The sequence below is a fragment of the Mobula hypostoma genome, chromosome 2 (genome assembly GCF_963921235.1).
Source record: "Mobula hypostoma chromosome 2, sMobHyp1.1, whole genome shotgun sequence".
Taxonomy (NCBI): Eukaryota; Metazoa; Chordata; class Chondrichthyes; order Myliobatiformes; family Myliobatidae; genus Mobula; species Mobula hypostoma.
In genome coordinates, this window is record NC_086098.1 from 34,287,118 (window position 1) to 34,305,589 (window position 18,472).

Genomic DNA, 18,472 nt, shown 5'->3' on the forward strand with positions numbered 1-18,472 from the left:
GGTGGAAGATGAATGGAGAAATAATGTATTTGGCCATTTTAAATTTTTCCATAGAATAATAGAAAAAAAAATGACACATTAGGAACCTATTTGGTTTATTGTGGTCACATCAATTAAAAGGTGATGTCACGTGGCCAAGTGGTTAAGGCATTTGTCTAGTGATTTGAAGGTCGCTAGTTCGAGTCTTGGCTGAGACAGCGTGTTGTGTCCTTGAGCAAGGCACTTAACCACACATTGCTCTGCAACGACACCGGTGCCAAGCTGTATGGGTCCTAATGCCCTTCCCTTGGACAACATTGATGGTGTGGAGAGGGGAGACTTGCAGCATGGGCAACTGCTGGTCTTCCATACAACCTTGCCCAGGCCTGCACCCTGGAAACCTTCCAAGGTGCAAATCCATCGTCTCATGAGACTAACGGATGCCTATATATATAATTAAAAGTGAAAGCCTAAGCTCAATTTTTACCAATTAGTATGTTATTTCATCTCTTCATGTACATTTGCAAGCATTTATTAAGTGTGATGAAAGATTTTGCCTCTACCACACTTCCAGACAATGAGATCCAGAGTACTATCATACTTCAGCTAAAATGCAGTTTTCTCTCTCATCCTTCTACCTGTTACTTTAAAATGGCTGTTAGTTTTTAAACTCTCGACAAAGAGAAATAGATTCTCCTACTTATTTATTCTCGATCACTCGTATATTATATACTTCAGTCAAATCTCTCTTAGCCTTTTCTGCCTTAAGGAAACCAACTCCAGGTGATCCAGTCTTCCCCCATAGCCTTGGTTTTCCAATTCCTCATAAATTTCCACTTTACCTGTTCAATGCAATTTCATCTGTCCTGTAATGTAGGAACAGAATACATTCATCAACTAGTTCTGTATTGTATGCATATTATTCTAGCTGTTGTGTGATTGGGTTACAAAGGATGGTCTCTCATACACCTCTTTAACTACATTATCAACCTGTCCTGCTAACTTTAAGGATCGAATGAGATGTGCTGTGGATCCCTATTTTCAATATCACTACTCAGTATGCCTTAATGTATTCCTTGCACTGAATGCATTACTGACTTCCTTTGGATTAAATTTCACTTGCTGCTTTTCTGTTCGACTAACCCAGACTGTCTACATCTTCCCACTCTTTGCCAATCACATATCGAATTTTCGCATCACCTGAAAACTTCTTTATCATGCCACCTACTCTTGTCTAAGTGAAATAATATGACAAAATGCAACTAAGTTCTGGCCACTGTAGAATCCCACTGAAAACAAACTTCCAGTCATCAAAAACACCCATCAACCATTCCCCCTTCTTTCCTATCATCAAGACATGTTGATTGGCACTATCCCTTGGATCTTAACAGCTTTTAATCATTTGACATATCTACCATTTGGAAACTTATCAATAGCCTTGCTAAAATCCATGTGGACTGCATTAAAAGTACTGCCCTCATTGAAAGTCCTCAAAATGTTCCTTAGCTAATCTATGCGAGTGATACTTCATCAATTTGCCTTTCTATGTGAAGATTCTGATATTTTTCCCACCACTGAAGTTAATCTAACTGGTCTGTAAATGAATTGGGCTGTACTTAGTTTATTCCTCTCTCTCTTTTTAAACAATGGTTCAACATTTGAAATCTTCCAATTCTGGCACCACTGTGCAGCCAGGGAAATTTTTTTTAAATATATATGTTAAATATAATTTCCACTATTGCCTCTTTTTACAGTCTGGGATATGCTTCATTTGGTCCTGGTGATTTATCCACTTACAAAGATATTAATCACCCTAATAAATCCTTAATATTTATTACCGTACTGTGTGTATCCTATCCAACATTTCACACTCTCTCCTGGGATGGCCAGTTTGTCAGAGACTTAGCAGACTAGGTTCATATGCTCTTATGTTCGGAAGTACGGCAGTTGTCCTGATTGAAAGGTAAAGCATTCTGATGGAACTTGATAGTGTTTGGCAACTTGGTGATTGCCCTGTTGGACTATCCACCACAGTGAGTCATAATCTCAACATAAGGAGTCCGCGACTGAACAGAAATGAGAAGAAAGTTCAACATCTGCCCTTGGACTCTTTGGAACTCTCCACCCAATGAGGTAGCAGACGCCAGTTGTTGTGAAATTCAAGACCATGATTAGATTAATAATAAGGTTTTTAGGTTAAATTTGTAGTTATAAGGAAATCAGGGGATTCAGCAATTGGGCAGGAAAATGATGCTGAGGTAAAAGATGCTGTTGAATAGTAGAGCGGGCCTGCAGGGCCAAGTGGCCTTCTATTTTTACTCCTATGTTCGCTTATTCTCGCTCCTTAACTATAAATTTTGACATAAGATCAGAAAAAAAACGATGGAAAGTCCAGACAGTATTTCCTGTGTTTGAACTAGGCAATGTTATTGCTTGTCAGTTTCATGGAGTCCAGGTTTTGTGGTGAGCCCTTAGTAAATTTCAGTTATTGTGCAAAACATCACAGGTGATTGCACCTATGCTGTCAGTTGCATAATCCTTATATATTTATTTATTTATCAGCACAGAATTGGCCCTTCCAGCCCTTCAAACCGTGCCACTCAGCAAACCCGAATTTAACCCAAGCCTAACCACGGGAAAATTTACAATGATCAATTAACCTACCAACCGGTATGACTTTGGAATGTTGGAGAAAACTAGAGTACCTGGAGGAAACCCACGTGGTTAATGAGAGAACGTTTAAGTCCTTACAGGCAGTGGCAGGCAATGAACCCAGGTCACCTGTGATCTCTGTCTTTAAGGTTGACCTCAGGCTGTCCCTCAAGAGGGTGAATCTTCGCAAGGTGACAGGCCCTGATGGAGTACCTGGTAAGGCTCTGAAAACTTGCACCAATCAACTGGCGGGAGGGTTCAAAGACACTTCCAGTGCTCATTGCTACAGTCGGAGGTTCCCACCTGCTTCAAGAGGGCAACAATTATACCAGTGCCCAGGAAGAGCAGGGTGACCTGCTTTAATAACTATCATCCAGTAGCACTCACACCTACGGTGATGAAGTGCTTTGAGAGGTTGGACATGGCTGGAATCAACTCCTGTCTTAGCAAGGACCTGGATCCACTGCAATTTGCCTACTGCCACAAAAGGTCTACGGCAGATGTGATCTCATTAGCTCTTCCTGCATCCTTGGATCACCTAGACAATACAAATGCCTATGTCAGGATGCTGTTTATTGACTACAGTTGAACACAATCATTCCTACAGTTCTGATCAAAAAGCTTCAAAACCTGGGCCTCTGTACCTCACTCCACAACTGGATCCAATGACTTCCTTACCCGAAGACCACAATCTGTGCGGCTTTGAAATAACATCTCCACCTTGCTGACAATCAACACTGGCACAACACAGGGGTGGGTGCTTAGCATAATGTTCTACTCTCTCTACACCCATGACTGTGTGGCTCAAATCTGCTGATGACACAACTATTATTGGCAGAATTTCAGATGGTGAACTGATTGTGGACTTCAGAAAGGTTAAGACGAGGGGATAGGCACCAGTCCTCATAGAGAGAGCAGAGTGGAGAGAATGAGCAATTTCAAGTTCTTGGGTATCAATATCTCTGAGGCCCTAACCTGGACCCAACATATCGATACAGCCATAAAAAAAAGGCAAGACAGTGGATATATTTCATTAGAAGTTTGAGGAGTTTCGGGATGTCACCAAAAACATTCGCAGATTTCTACAGATGTACCGTGAAGAGCATTTCAACTGGCTACATCACCGTCTGATACGGATGGGGGGAGGCTGCCGCACAGGATCAAAGTAAGCTGCAGAGAGTTGTAAAATCAGTCAGCTCCATCATGGGCACCAGTTTCCATAGTATCCAGGACATCTTCAAGGAGCGGTGCCTCAAAAAGGCAGTGTCCACCATTAAGGACCCCCATCACCCAGGACATGCCTTCTCCTCATTGCTACCATCAGGAAAGAGGCACAGAAGCCTGAAGGCACACACTCAGTGATTCAGGAACAGCTTTTTTCCCTCTGCCATCTGATCTCTAAATGGACATTGAAACTCCTGAACACCACCTCGCTACTTTTTTAAAACTTTTTTTGCACTACTGATTTAATTTAACTATTTTATATTTTGTAATTTGCAGTTATTTGTATCTCTGTTATCATGTTTTGCTTTGTACTGCTGCTGCAAAGTTGACAAATTTCACAACATATGCTGGTGATATTAAACCTGATTCTGATTGTGTAAAGAGTTGGGCTAATTATTATTCTACCATGTCGGTGAGGATTTGATTTAAAATACCACCTTATTCTTGGGTTTCAAGGGACTATAGAACTCGAGCATGGATTTTATTGGAACCAAAACATTTGAAAACCTTCTTAAGGACAACACATATTATTTTATGTTCATATCTGCAGAGTAGATATGCAATGAGGAAAATCTAGTCATTCTAAACATAATTCAGAAGAATTTTAGTTAGGAATCTGAGGACAGAAATTTTCTACCTTTTTCAAACTTATTCTATTTCTTTGTAATATATGTTGAGAGGAGCAGAGTCGATGACACTAATGGTTCCTTTTTTTATCATGTTACATAACAGCCCATATCTTCTTTTTTTCTTAGTTTAGTTGATTAACACTGTTTAGGTTAGTTTTTTTGGGTGATTTTTTTCCTTTTTCATGATTTTTTAAAGATTTTTTTGTTTTATATTGTTCATCTGTATCCTGTATGATTGGGAGATTTAACACTCATGTGTCAACTGGGCTTATATTTAACTATGTTAACTACAACAGTGTATTCCCAATAACTTTGTATCAACATTATGGTATGTTTATTATTATGAAACTAATAAAAAGATTGAAAAAGAAAAGAAAGAAAAGAAATTTTCTTCTGCTATCTGAAATATAGCCTCTGTGGGGCTGTTGATAAGCACACAACTGAACATTAATAAAAAAAAGAAACTGAACCATGTATTATCTGTGGTTTATTTGTCTGTCTTTTCTATTGTTCTATATGGTTCATGAATATCTTCAATACCTTTCCCTTAAGTTTTTAGCTTGCACTGGATCATTAAGAAGGTACCCGGTGAATGAATGAAGTGATCATATTATCTTTCCATTTATACTTAAGATTGATTTCCATTCATATTTAAGGTTGAATTAGGAATCTAAAAAAATTACTCCTGACCAAACTCACAGTTACCTATAATAATTATTCAAATTATGTATAAAGTTAAATGTTTCCTTGTCCAGGACTTCCAACCAGCAATATATTTTCAGTGGCCTTAAGTTTGTAATTATCAGTAAAACACTCCTTGGAAAAGATTCATATGAAGTTAAAGAATTTTAGTAACCTTTATCAATACTCAGAACTTCGTTTATATCCGTAAAAAAACTGAAGGACAGAATTTGCACTGAAATTCAGGGGATGTTGGTGCTCATAAAATCTGGATCCCATTCTGATGATCAGGAGTTAATCTTCATTAAACTTCATTTTCATAGGAAGCTGTAACAGTGGAAGTTGGCGCAGAACTAAGATGGAATAGTCACATCTAATTCTGATCTGCCTAGGATGGTCACAAACCCAAACTTGTGTTTCTAAAGACAGTTAATGTTAAGTGATACATTTATCACTAAAATTGCTGTAGCAGCTGCTTTTCAACTCTAAACATTAATCCGTTGTGAACCTCTACTCAAAATTTTCCAGAACAGACTGCAAAGTTATGATTTGCTTGGAAACACTAGGAGCTCTGAGAATCAGTATTTAAACAGAAAGGCTCTTTGCACCATATTGGAGTTGGAAAAGCACAATGTCAGAATACCGTAGAGAAAATGTCTTTCATGTTTATTTGTATAACCCTTGAATACTTGAAGTCAATAAAAACCTTAGTGAATTATTTTTCATAGTACATACTTCAAAATGCAGTAAAACAGCTCACTTTGTGTAAGATGTTAATGGCAAAGGAAAAATAATTTTAAAATGGAGCTTGTAAAAGGTCTTTGATAGTTACCATCAGTCAAAATAACATCACTCATTCCTAAAGGGGGATTTGATCTTTCTTTCATCACATATTCCTACCTCCCATTGATGATTTTTTACCACATGCAGAAACATTAATTTTTTTTTGTTCAGGCTGATATTACAGAGAATGGTGACTCTAATCTGTACTTAGATGATTTTGGTCGAATACAGATGTGACAAACTTCCTGTAGTTTAAGTCAAATGAATACAGGTATAATGTGAAACCATGCCAGATTTACAGTATGGTATTCAGGTTCTGATTAAATATCATAAGACCACAAGACAGAAGCAGAATTAGGCCATCTGGCCCATCGCATCTGCTCAGCCATTCAATCATGGCTGATCCTTTTTTTCATCTCCTCCTCAACCCCAGTACCCGGACTTCTCCCCGTAACCTTTGATGGCATGCCCAATCAAGAACCTATCAATCTCTGCCTTAAATACACCCAACCACCTGGTCTCCACAGCTGCATGTAGCAACAAATTCCATAAATTCACCACCCTTTGGCTAAAGAAACTTCTCTGCATCTCTGTTTTGAATGGGTGCCCCTCTATCCTGAGGCTGTGCCCTCTTGTCCTAGACTCTCCCACCATGGGAAACATCCTTTCCACATCTACTCTGTCTAGGCCTTTCAACACTCGAAAGATTTCAATGAGATCACCCCCTCATCCTTCTGAATTCCAACGAATACAGACCCAGAAACATCAGACGTTTCTCGTATGATAACCTCTTCATTCCTGGAATCATCTTAGTGAAGCTCCTCTGGACCCTCTCCGATGCCAGCATATCTTTTCTAAGATGAGGGGCCTAAAACTGTTCACAATACTCAATGTGAGGCCTCACCAGTGCTTTAGAAAGCTTCAGCATCACATCCTTGGTCTTGTATTCTAGACCTCTTGAAATGAATGCTAACATGGCATTTGCCTTCCTCACCACTGACTCAACCTGCAAGTTAACCTTTAGGGTGTTCTGCACAAGGACTCCCAAGTCCCTCTGCATCTCAGATTCCTGGATTTTCTCCCTGTTTAGAAAATAGTCCATACATTTATTTCTACTACCGAAGTGCATGACCATACATTTTCCAACATTGTATTTCATTTGCCACTTTCTTGCCCATTCTCCTAATCTGTTTAAGTCCTTCTGCATCCTACTGGTTTCCTCAACACTACCTGCCCCTCCACCAATCTTCATATTGTCCGCAAACTTGCCAAAAAAGCCATTATTTCATCATCTAAATCATTTATATACGGCATAAAAAGAAGTGGTACCAATGCCAACACCTGTGGAACACCACTAGCCACTGGCAGCCAACCAGACAAGGATTCTTTTATTCCCACTTGCTGCCTCCTCATCTACATGAAACGTTAATTCTCTTTCTAACCTCACAGATTTGTGATTATTTGCACCACTCTCTGTTTTCATTTAAGAATTCCGGCATCTACAATATTTTACTTGAGGGAAAAAAAGACAAGATTGAACATTTAGATGGAAATATGCATTCTAAAGCTTGGTCTGTTGAAGTGCAAATAGACCGAGTTTTTATTGCCCATTTACAGGCCGTGGGCATGATAGGGATGTGCAGTGACGGTGTAAGTTCAGAGAGAGAAACACTGAGGCTGATGAACAGTTCACTGACTTTTAATAAGAACTGGGCAGAATTAAAGAAAAAATAATAAATGCTAGACCAACAGGATTGTTAACCAAAATTGCCAAGCTAAAAGCTAACACTGACACTGCCGCTCTGAAGTAGTAACTTAATACTAAATAAATAGCACTCCTTTACAACATCAATATCTAAATGTAGTCCTCTTTCCCAGAAATGGGACAGAGGCAAGCAGGGAACTGCTTTTGGTCAAGACTGCCTGAGACAGTGGTGGAGGCAGATACACTCGTGAAATTTAAGAGACTACTAGACAGGTATATGGAGGAATTTAAGGTGGGGGGTTATATGGGAGGCAGTGTTTAAGGGTCGGCAAAACATTGTGGGCCGAAGGGCCTGTACTTTGCTGTACTATTCTATGTTCTATGTTCTATTCAACAAAACTGAAATGAGAGGAATGCAGTTAATATATTCACCTCAGTGAAACACTAATTGTCCGGAACGTGCATACTCAGGAGTGTTGTTGGCCGATCCCCTTCTGCGGCCTGTCTGCGAGAGCACCCAGTCCCCACGGTGGTTGTGAGCGGGCATTGCTGAAATGCTATCGCTGATGAGGTGCAACTGTACCCACAGTATTGTTGGGCAGGAGCTCTAGTGATGTGACATACTGATGATGCAAGACTGGTAGAATACCAGCATTGTGTGTGATCGGAAGTTCAGCCCACAGGCGTTTCTGTGTGCTGCACCTACTGCACATAAGCTTGGTGTTTGACGTTGCAAGGCTTGCAAAGTGTTGAGAAGAAGCCTTGTTGAGTTACTGCAGGATATGATGTAACCATGATATTATCAGCTTATGATCAACTCCATCCCTCGCTGATGAAAGTGCCGAGGAAAATTAAAATTGTCAAGGCATGTGTGGAGGTGAGTGAGTGTTCTGCGCCACCTACTACCCTCTTGCTCGCTGCTCCCAAATGAAGGCCTTGTGTTGAGTGATCTCTCTCTCCCTCGGTGCTTTCGGAGGATGGTGCTGGAGCAAGGGTCAATCAATGTGGTTTGTGGATGTGGAGTCTCATTCACGTTTATGATGTGTTCTGGCTTCTGGTTGCTTCTTCTCTTGTTGTTAGCTCAGGCGATTTTGAATTGGGTGGCCTGCGGATAATGAACATGAACATATGCAATACTGAGCTGGTGAAGCGGTGAAAATTAATGTCAATGAGGGTGAACTCATCCAAAGCAAGTGGGCTGTTTTGTTATGCTGCCAACTTTCTAAGTGCAATTCAAATGGCACTTACTTTAGCAAATTAACTCTAATTCATCACACTCTTGGCTTGCTTTGTATTTGATAATAAGGCTTTGGAAAGTTAGCATATAAGACATTTGTTAAAAGTACCCAAATTCTGCTGTGCTCAGTATTGATAAGGATGTTGTAGTTAATTTTTTGAGCAATAATGAGCTCCATAGCTACTTAATGATGGTAATGCTGGTGAATGCCAAGAGATAGTAATTAGGCTTGACAAAACTGCATGAGATTATTATTGCCTGGCACTTATGTGACACAAATATTCCTTGCCATAAACAGTCTCGACTTAATACTATCTAGGTCTTTGTACGTGCTGGCACAAGATGCCTCATGCATGATCTGAGATGTAGTGAATGAAATTGTCAGCAAAATCCCGACTACTGATCTTATAGTAGAAAAATATCATTAATGAGGCGGCTGATGAATGTTGTGCATTGCATGCTACCCTGAGAAACCTGCAATTTTAACCTGGGGCTGATATAATCGACTTATAGAACCACAACCTTTTTCCTATATGTGAACTATGACTTCATCAATGGGATGTTTTTCCCGCGATAACACTGACTTTAATTTTACCAGGGCTAACCTATGCCTTGAAGTCTAGGGTAGTCACTCTCACACTGGAGTGTTGCTCTTTGGTCTACTTGGACCAATTTGTGATGAGATCCAGACAAAAGCCAAAGAGGCCACTGCCAGGAAGGCTATTGGGTGAGAGATTATTGCATGATAGTACTGTTTTTACATCTTTCATCACATTGTTAGTGATCGGGGAGGGCGCAGTCAACTGATTGACAGTGATGCAATGGATTGGATTGCCTGCCTTTTTGTAAACAGTAGACTTTCAGGCAATTTTCCACATTTCAGGCAGAGGGCATTGTTACAATTGCACTGGAATGGCTTTGGTTAGAAGTAGGGCCAGACAGCCTGGATGTTGTCAAGTACTGTAAACTGGCATATTCAATGTTCTCTGCTATTTATTGATATCACACAGAGAAAATAAAATCATTTGAAGACTACCTCCTGTGCATTGACGACTTCAGGAGAGATAGAGAAGTATCACTCATAGAGCATAGAACATAAAACTGCACAGTACAATATGGACCATCCAGCCCACAATGTTGTTCCAACTCATACACAGCCCATAATCCTCAATTAGTCTAACATCCATGTGTCTATATAACAGTCTTAAGTGTTTCTATTGTGTCATCTTCTACCAGCACCCCTGGCAGAGAGTTACAGGCATCCATCTTTCTCTGTGTCAAAACACCTACGTCTGTCATTTTCAGCTGAACTCTGTCAAAAACTTTTGTCAGGATGTTTCTACTTTTATCATTGTCAAGGATGTGGATGTCAAAGGAGCTTCTTCTTAGTGTTTGTTGTTTAGTTGTATACTGCTATTCACACTTGCTATGCAAAGGTCACAGGGAACTGACGAAATCGTTCTGGTATTTCTTCTGTGTTGCTCCTGCCATTTAGCATGCAAATACTGTACTCAAGTGATTAACCTACCCTCACTGGCACTTCAGTTTTACATATGCCAAGTGTGCTCCTGCTAGTCTTCTATATTCTTCACTGAAACTAACCAGTTCTCTGGCTTGATAGCATTGGGAATGGAAAACAAAGGCCATGGATTCACAGATTTACGATGGAAAACAATTCTGCTACTACTTGTTCCTTGGCATTTCATTGATGCCAGGTTTTGAATTGATAACTCTGTTCCAAAACCATCTGAGGTAAGTGCCTCGGTCTGGCCAATATTGTCATGACCAGCCACCCATCTGCCACAGGTATATTGACAAGGACAAATTCAAGGAGGTTTATCTTTGGCAGCTGTCTCTTAAGTTGGCTCCTTTACTTCTTTACAGGACAAACCCAGCAGATATGATAACATTGTGTACATTTGGAAGAAATGACTCTGAAAATCTTCGGTATTGATTTAGGATTCCATGAAATTGCATCCTAGCCCTTGTCCATCAGGACTTGGACATTTCAATCAATGGTCATGCAATAAACCATCTTGATAATGAATCCGAACTGCCAGCTTAAAACTACATTCAGAATCAGAATCAGGTTTAATATCACTGGAATATGTCATGAAATTTGTTAACTGAGCAGCAGCAGTTAACGTTCTCTGTCCTTGCTAATCACGTTGCTTCTTCAGTTCCAATTTCAACCTGCAGGAATTCTGACATCATCTGAGGATGAGCACATTTCCCTCTCAATTCTTTACCTAATTCCATGCAATTTCATGGAGTTCTGAATCTATACTGAAGATTTGCAGTCTCATATATTCCCTATATAGCTCAGGAGACAATGATAGAGGCTTCTAAAATTATGAGAGGGCTCATTCTGCTCCTATGTCTTAGGGTGTTCAGGCAGACAGTCAGAATCTTTTCCATAATATAGAAATGTCAGCCACCAGAGGACATGCTTTTAAAGTTAGAGGGATAAGTATGAAGCTGACATGAGGGGTAAAGTTTTTACACAGAGCGGTAACAGCAGGTGATTCTATACAATTTCAATACATAGTTACAATGACATTGCTTACTCTAACACTTTGGGTTGACAAATGGTTCCTTTGAGATACACAGTGGAAACACTTTTTAATTCACAAGACACCTCTGAAGGTCCAAATGCCTTTGGGAGAAGCTAATTATCACAAATATTTAAAAACCTTTGACAGAGAGCCAGACACCCAAAATTAATGTAGTCAGGTCTGTCTCTGAATACACAAACACAAAACATGCTGGGGAACGCAGCAGGCCAGGCAGCATCTATAGGAAGAGGTACAGTCGATGTTTCGGGCCAAGACACTGCATCGTGATTTCTGATCTCCTTAAGAGCACTGGGGTGTAGTCTATTTAGTCCAGGTGACTTATCTACCCTCAGAGCTTTCAGTTTTCCAAGCACCTTCTCCCTAGTTATAGCATCTGCCCCTTGACACTCTCAAACTTCCTGAATTAGAAACATAGAAACATAGAAAATAGGTGCAGGAGTAGGCCATTCGGCCCTTCGAGCCTGCACCGCCATTTATTATGATCATGGCTGATCATCCAACTCAGAACCCAGCCTTCCCTCCATACCCCCTGACCCCTGTAGCCACAAGGGCCATATCTAACTCCCTCTTAAACATAGCCAATGAACTGGCCTCAACAGTTTGCTGTGGCAGAGAATTCCACAGATTCACCACTCTCTGTGTGAAGAAGTTTTTCCTAACCTCGGTCCTAAAAGGCTTCCCCTCTATCCTCAAACTGTGACCCCTCGTTCTAGACCTCCCCAACATCGGGAACAATCTTCCTGCATCTAGCCTGTCCAATCCCTTTAGGATCTTATACGTTTCAATCAGATCCCCCCTCAATCTTCTAAATTCCAACGAGTACAAGCCCAGTTCATCCAGTCTTTCTTCATATGAAAGACCTGCCATCCCAGGAATCAATCTGGTGAACCTTCTTTGTACTCCCTCTATGGCAAAGATGTCTTTCCTCAGATTAGGGGACCAAAACTGCACACAATACTCCAGGTGTGGTCTCACCAAGGCCTTGTACAACTGCAGTAGTACCTCCCTGCTCCTGTACTCGAATCCTCTCGCTATAAATGCCAGCATACCGTTCGCCTTTTTCACCGCCTGCTGTACCTGCATGCCCACTTTCAATGACTGGTGTATAATGACACCCAGGTCTCGTTGCACCTCCCCTTTTCCTAATCGGCCACCATTCAGATAATAATCTGTTTTCCTATTTTTGCCACCAAAGTGGATAACTTCACATTTATCCACATTAAATTGCATCTGCCATGAGTTTGCCCACTCACCCAACCTATCCAAGTCACCCTGCATCCTCTTAGCATCCTCCTCACTGCTAACACTGCCACCCAGCTTCGTGTCATCCGCAAACTTGGAGATGCTGCATTTAATTCCCTCATCCAAGTCATTAATATATATTGTAAACAACTGGGGTCCCAGCACTGAGCCTTGCGGTACCCCACTAGTCACCGCCTGCCATTCTGAAAAGGTCCCGTTTATTCCCACTCTTTGCTTCCTGTCTGCTAACCAATTCTCCACCCACACCAATACCTTACCCCCAATACCGTGTGCTTTAAGTTTGCACACTAATCTCCTATGTGGGACCTTGTCAAAAGCCTTTTGAAAATCCAAATATACCACATCCACTGGTTCTCCCCTATCCACTCTACTAGTTACATCCTCAAAAAATTCTATGAGATTCGTCAGACATGATTTTCCTTTCACAAATCCATGCTGACTTTGTCCGATCATTTCACCGCTTTCCAAATGTGCTGTTATCACATCCTTGATAACTGACTCCAGCAGTTTCCCCACCACCGACGTTAGGCTAACCGGCCTATAATTCCCCGGTTTCTCTCTCCCTCCTTTTTTAAAAAGTGGGGTTACATTAGCCACCCTCCAATCCTCAGGAACTAGTCCAGAATCTAACGAGTTTTGAAAAATTATCACTAATGCATCCACTATTTCTTGGGCCACTTCCTTAAGCACTCTGGGATGCAGACCATCTGGCCCTGGGGATTTATCTGCCTTCAATCCCTTCAATTTACCTAACACCACTTCCCTACTAACATGTATTTCGCTCAGTTCCTCCATCTCACTGGACCCTCTGTCCCTTACTATTTCTGGAAGATTATTTATGTCCTCCTTAGTGAAGACAGAACCAAAGTAATTATTCAATTGGTCTGCCATGTCCTTGCTCCCCATAATCAATTCACCTGTTTCTGTTTGCAGGGGACCTACATTTGTCTTTATCAGTCTTTTCCTTTTTACATATCTATAAAAGCTTTTACAGTCCGTTTTTATGTTCTCTGCCAGTTTTCTCTCATAATCTTTTTTCCCCTTCCTAATTAAGCCCTTTGTCCTCCTCTGCTGAACTCTGAATTTCTCCCAGTCCTCAGGTGAGCCACTTTCTCTGGCTAATTTGTATGCTACTTCTTTGGAATTGATGCTATCCCTAATTTCTCTTGTCAGCCACGGGTGCACTACCTTCCTTGATTTATTCTTTTGCCAAACTGGGATGAACAATTGTTGTAGTTCATCCATGCAACCTTTAAATGCCTGCCATTGCATATCCACCGTCAATCCTTGAAGTGTCATTTGCCAGTCTATCTTAGCTAATTCATGTCTCATACCTTCAAAGTTACCCCTCTTTAAGTTCAGAACCTTTGTTTCTGAATTAACTACGTCACTCTCCATGTTAATGAAGAATTCCACCATATTATGGTCACTCTTACCCAAGGGGCCTCTCACGACAAGATCGCTAATTAACCCTTCCTCATTGCTCAAAACCCAGTCCAGAATAGCCTGCTCTCTAGTCGGTTCCTCGACATGTTGGTTCAAAAAACCATCCCGCATACATTCCAAGAAATCCTCTTCCTCAGCACCTTTACCAATTTGGTTCACCCAGTCTACATGTAGATTGAAGTCACCCATTATAACTGCTGTTCCTTTATTGCACACATTTCTAATTTCCTGTTTAATACCATCTCCGACCTCACTACTACTGTTAGGTGGCCTGTACACAACTCCCACCAGCGTCTTCTGCCCCTTAGTGTTACGCAGCTCTACCCATATCGATTCCACATCTTCCCGGCTTATGTCCTTCCTTTCTATTGCGTTAATCTCTTTTTTAACCAGCAACGCCACCCCACCTCCCCTTCCTTCGTGTCTATCCCTCCTGAATATTGAATATCCCTGAACGTTGAGCTCCCATCCCTGGTCACCCTGGAGCCATGTCTCTGTGATCCCAACTATATCATAATCATTAATAACAATCTGCACTTTCAATTCATCCACCTTATTACGAATGCTCCTTGCATTGACACATAAAGCCTTCAGGCACTCTTTTACAACTCTCTTAGCCCTTTTTAATGCTTGCCCTGGATTTGTCGGCCTGCCACTTTTACTTTTCCCCTTTGTACTTTTTGCTTCTACGCTCACTTTACACCCCTCTGTCTCTCTGCACTGGTTCCCATCCCTCTGTTGTGAACTAACCTCCTCACACCTAGCCGCTTTAATTTGATTCCCACCCCCCAACCATTCTAGTTTAAAGTCACCTCAGTAGCCCCCGCTAATCTCCCTGCCAGGATATTGGTCCCCCGAGGATTTAAGTGTAACCCGTCCTTTTTGTACAGGTCACACCTGCGCCAAAAGAGGTCACCTTCTACTAGTGTCTTCCATGGTGGCGATGGCTCTCGGCCCGAAACATCGACTGTACCTCTTCCTATAGATGCTGCCTGGTCTGCTGCGTTCACCAGCATTTTTTGTGTGTGTTGCTTGAATTTCCAGCATCTGCAGATTTCCTCATGTTTCTGAATGCACAAATATTGATTGCCTATGCCTGTGACCAGGTATGATATGCTAAGTAACAAAATCCATCTGGTCTGCCAGCTTGCACTCAAATCACAATCATGCAAATAACTTGGCCACGTTTGCCTAGTTTGATGCAATCCAATTAACACAAACATATTGCCTCAATTTTTATCTCTTAAATATGCAATCCCTATGTCTGTAGAGCTGCCTGTGCCTTTAACTTTAATTTACTGCTTGAAAAAGTTTCACAAAAAAACTGAAGACTAATTGCAGGCTTTTTGAACTTATTTATATTTTCAATAAGAACTGAAGCCTGGTTCTTGTTTGAATTAGTATCTGTTATATTCAGATAACTCATGAATACTCCCTGACATACTCTCCTCTTGGTCCCTGGACAGAAATCTGTCCCAGGAATGCCAAATTTAACGAAGATATGATTAAGTAGGGTAGCAAAAAATGCCCTTCACTTCAAATCCCTTCCCCAATTATGTCCACAAGATGCTGAAGGAACTCTGCAGGATAGGCATCATCTATGGAAAAAAGTACAGTCGACGTTTCGAGCCCGAAACCCTTCGGCAGGACTGGAGCCAAAAAGATGAGGAGTAGATTTTAAAGGTGGGGGGTGGGAGGGAGAAGCACAAGGTGGTAGGTGAAACAGGGAGGGGAAGGGGTGAAGTAAAGAGCTGGGAATTTGATTGGTGAAAGAGATGCAGGACTGGAGAAGGGGGAATCCGATAGGAGAGAACAAAAGGCCATGGAAGAAAGAAAAGGGGGAGGAGCACCAGCGGAAAGAGAAGGGCAGGTGAAGAATTAAGGTGAGAGAAGGAAAGCGGGATGAGGAATGGTGAAGGAGAGGGGAGGCCACTACCGGAAATTCAAGAAATCGATGTTCATGCCATCAGTTTGGAGGCTACCCAGATGGAATATAAGGTGTTGTTCCTCTGACTGTGGCTTCATTGTGACAGTAGAGGAGGCCATGGTAAACATATCAGAATGGGAATGGGAAATGGAATTAAAATGGGTGGCTGCTGGGAGATCTAGGTGCTTGACGAAGCTGTCTCATCAATATACATGAGGCCACAATGGGAGCACTGAACACAGTATATGACCACAACAGAATCACGAATGAAGTGTTGCCTCACCTGGAAGGACTGTTTGGGACACGAATGGTAGTGAGGGAGGAGGTGTAGGGGCAGGTGTTGCACTTGCAAGGATAAGAGCCTGGAGGGAGTTCAGTGGGGAGGGACAAATGGATAAGGGAGTCGAAAGCTAACTTTGTTTCAGGTTCACAGCCAACAGCTCACTTTCACACCAGGACAGAAGGTTATCAGAACCATCCTGACAGCCAGTCTTTCTGATCAATCCACAGGTGGGTTTGTGGTGGTCTCTATTCGAATAGCTGCAAGGACCTCGCCCCGGTCACACCTCCTCCCGGACTTTCCTTCAGTCATAGGCTAATCATTGAAGGGGCTCAGCTTATTTGTGTTCACTCCCCATTCAGCTGGTGTGGCAGCCTTCTGACGCTGTGTGCAATTTCTTCTCTCTTTCTCTGTCTGCCTTGCCATGAGGTTGTGGAACTTCATGTCTCTGATCTTTTCCCATCTCTTTTCCCCAATATCTTACTATTCTGATCTATACAACTAATCATCTACCTCCAAGAACCAGCCTTCATTACAAAGCATAGTTACTGTTATACTTTAAATTTCATTCACAATTCGCTGACACACTCCCTCTGTCTTCCGCATTTGGGTTTCCATTCTCTTTCATCTGTGGGTCTACTTCCATCTGGTGTGGTCAGATGTTCATCACTTAGATTCTCTGTAACGACACTGTTCATGGGAGAACTTGATCCCCTGTTCTGTCTGTGAGGGTGACAAGGAGGTAAGTCATACTGTTTAATCAGAGTCCAGTATTTCCACCGGCTGCCTCGCCAGGTCTGCACACAAACAGGTGTCACTTACCAGAGACACCACCTGTGTTCCTATCCACCTGGGAGTGAACCCTGCCCCTTCAGGCAGCTCCCTTATTAAGACTTGGTCTCCTGGCTGTGGGAGGATGATCTTCTTTCCCTCTGGCTCTCTCTGCTCAGCAATGTATTGCTGTTGCTTTGTTCAATTCCTCAACATTTTAAGCTGGTCACAGAGGTCCTTTACGTACTGGGTAGTTTTATCCCTGTGCTCCAGTTTCTTCTGTAACCCATAGTCACCCTGTAACGGAGTTGCATTACTCCCCCCCTCAATAATTCATAGGGGCTGAGACCCAGTGCGCAATCTGGGGTTGCTCACAATCTGATCAGGATTCCTGGCAATATATCAACTCATGTCCTTCCTGTCTCTGTTATAGCTTTAGCTAAGGCAGTTTTGATTGTTCTATTTATCCCTTCCACCATTTCTGAGCTCGGAGATAGGGTAGGGTAGGTGGAATTGTTGTTGAGTCCCTAACAGCTTGCACATTTCCTTCATCACTTTCCCTGTAAAATGTGCTCCCTGGTCTGAGCCACCTGGGCTTGGATTCCCCACCCGGGGAGGATTTCCAAAGCTAAGATCCATGCCTCTGTGCTGGCAGTACAATCTCTTGTTGGGAAAACCTCTTACCAGGGTTATGCTGAGCACATATGATACAACGGTAAAGAATTTCTCAACATTCCCACTCATCCCTGGCCAACACCTGGCCTGCCAGAGAGTCAGGATCATGCAGTGCCTTCCCTGATGCATTGCCCCATGTTATAACTACAGTAGTATTTGCCTAATACATGGTGGCACTACTGCGACTCCTGCCTCCCCATGAGTCTCGCTCCTATCTAGACCCTCCTTTAATCCCTCCCTCCTCCATCTCTCCTTCTCCTCTGCCTCCACCTCTTCACATAGTTTTACTAAGGTGGCGCCAGCGGTTTCTTCCTGCACTCTTGCAATTTGAGTTGCCTCTCGTTCTTCTGTCTGTGCCCTGGTGTCTGCCCACTCAGTCCCTTTCTGCTCCTTACTCGCCCCTTTCTGGTGAGCCTTTACTTCAACACTGTCGCCTCGCTACCGCTGCTGGCAGCCTCACTACTTCCAGCAGTTCTTGTATGAGGTGACATGCTGAGCACCTGCCTCTCTTCAGGTTACAAATCCCAGTTGTGTCCTTGCCATCAGATAATCATGCACCACCCCATAAGCATACCTACTCCCTCTCTGTATATATTTACTAGACTTCCCTTACTGTATCTCATTGTTTCTATAAGAGCCACCAG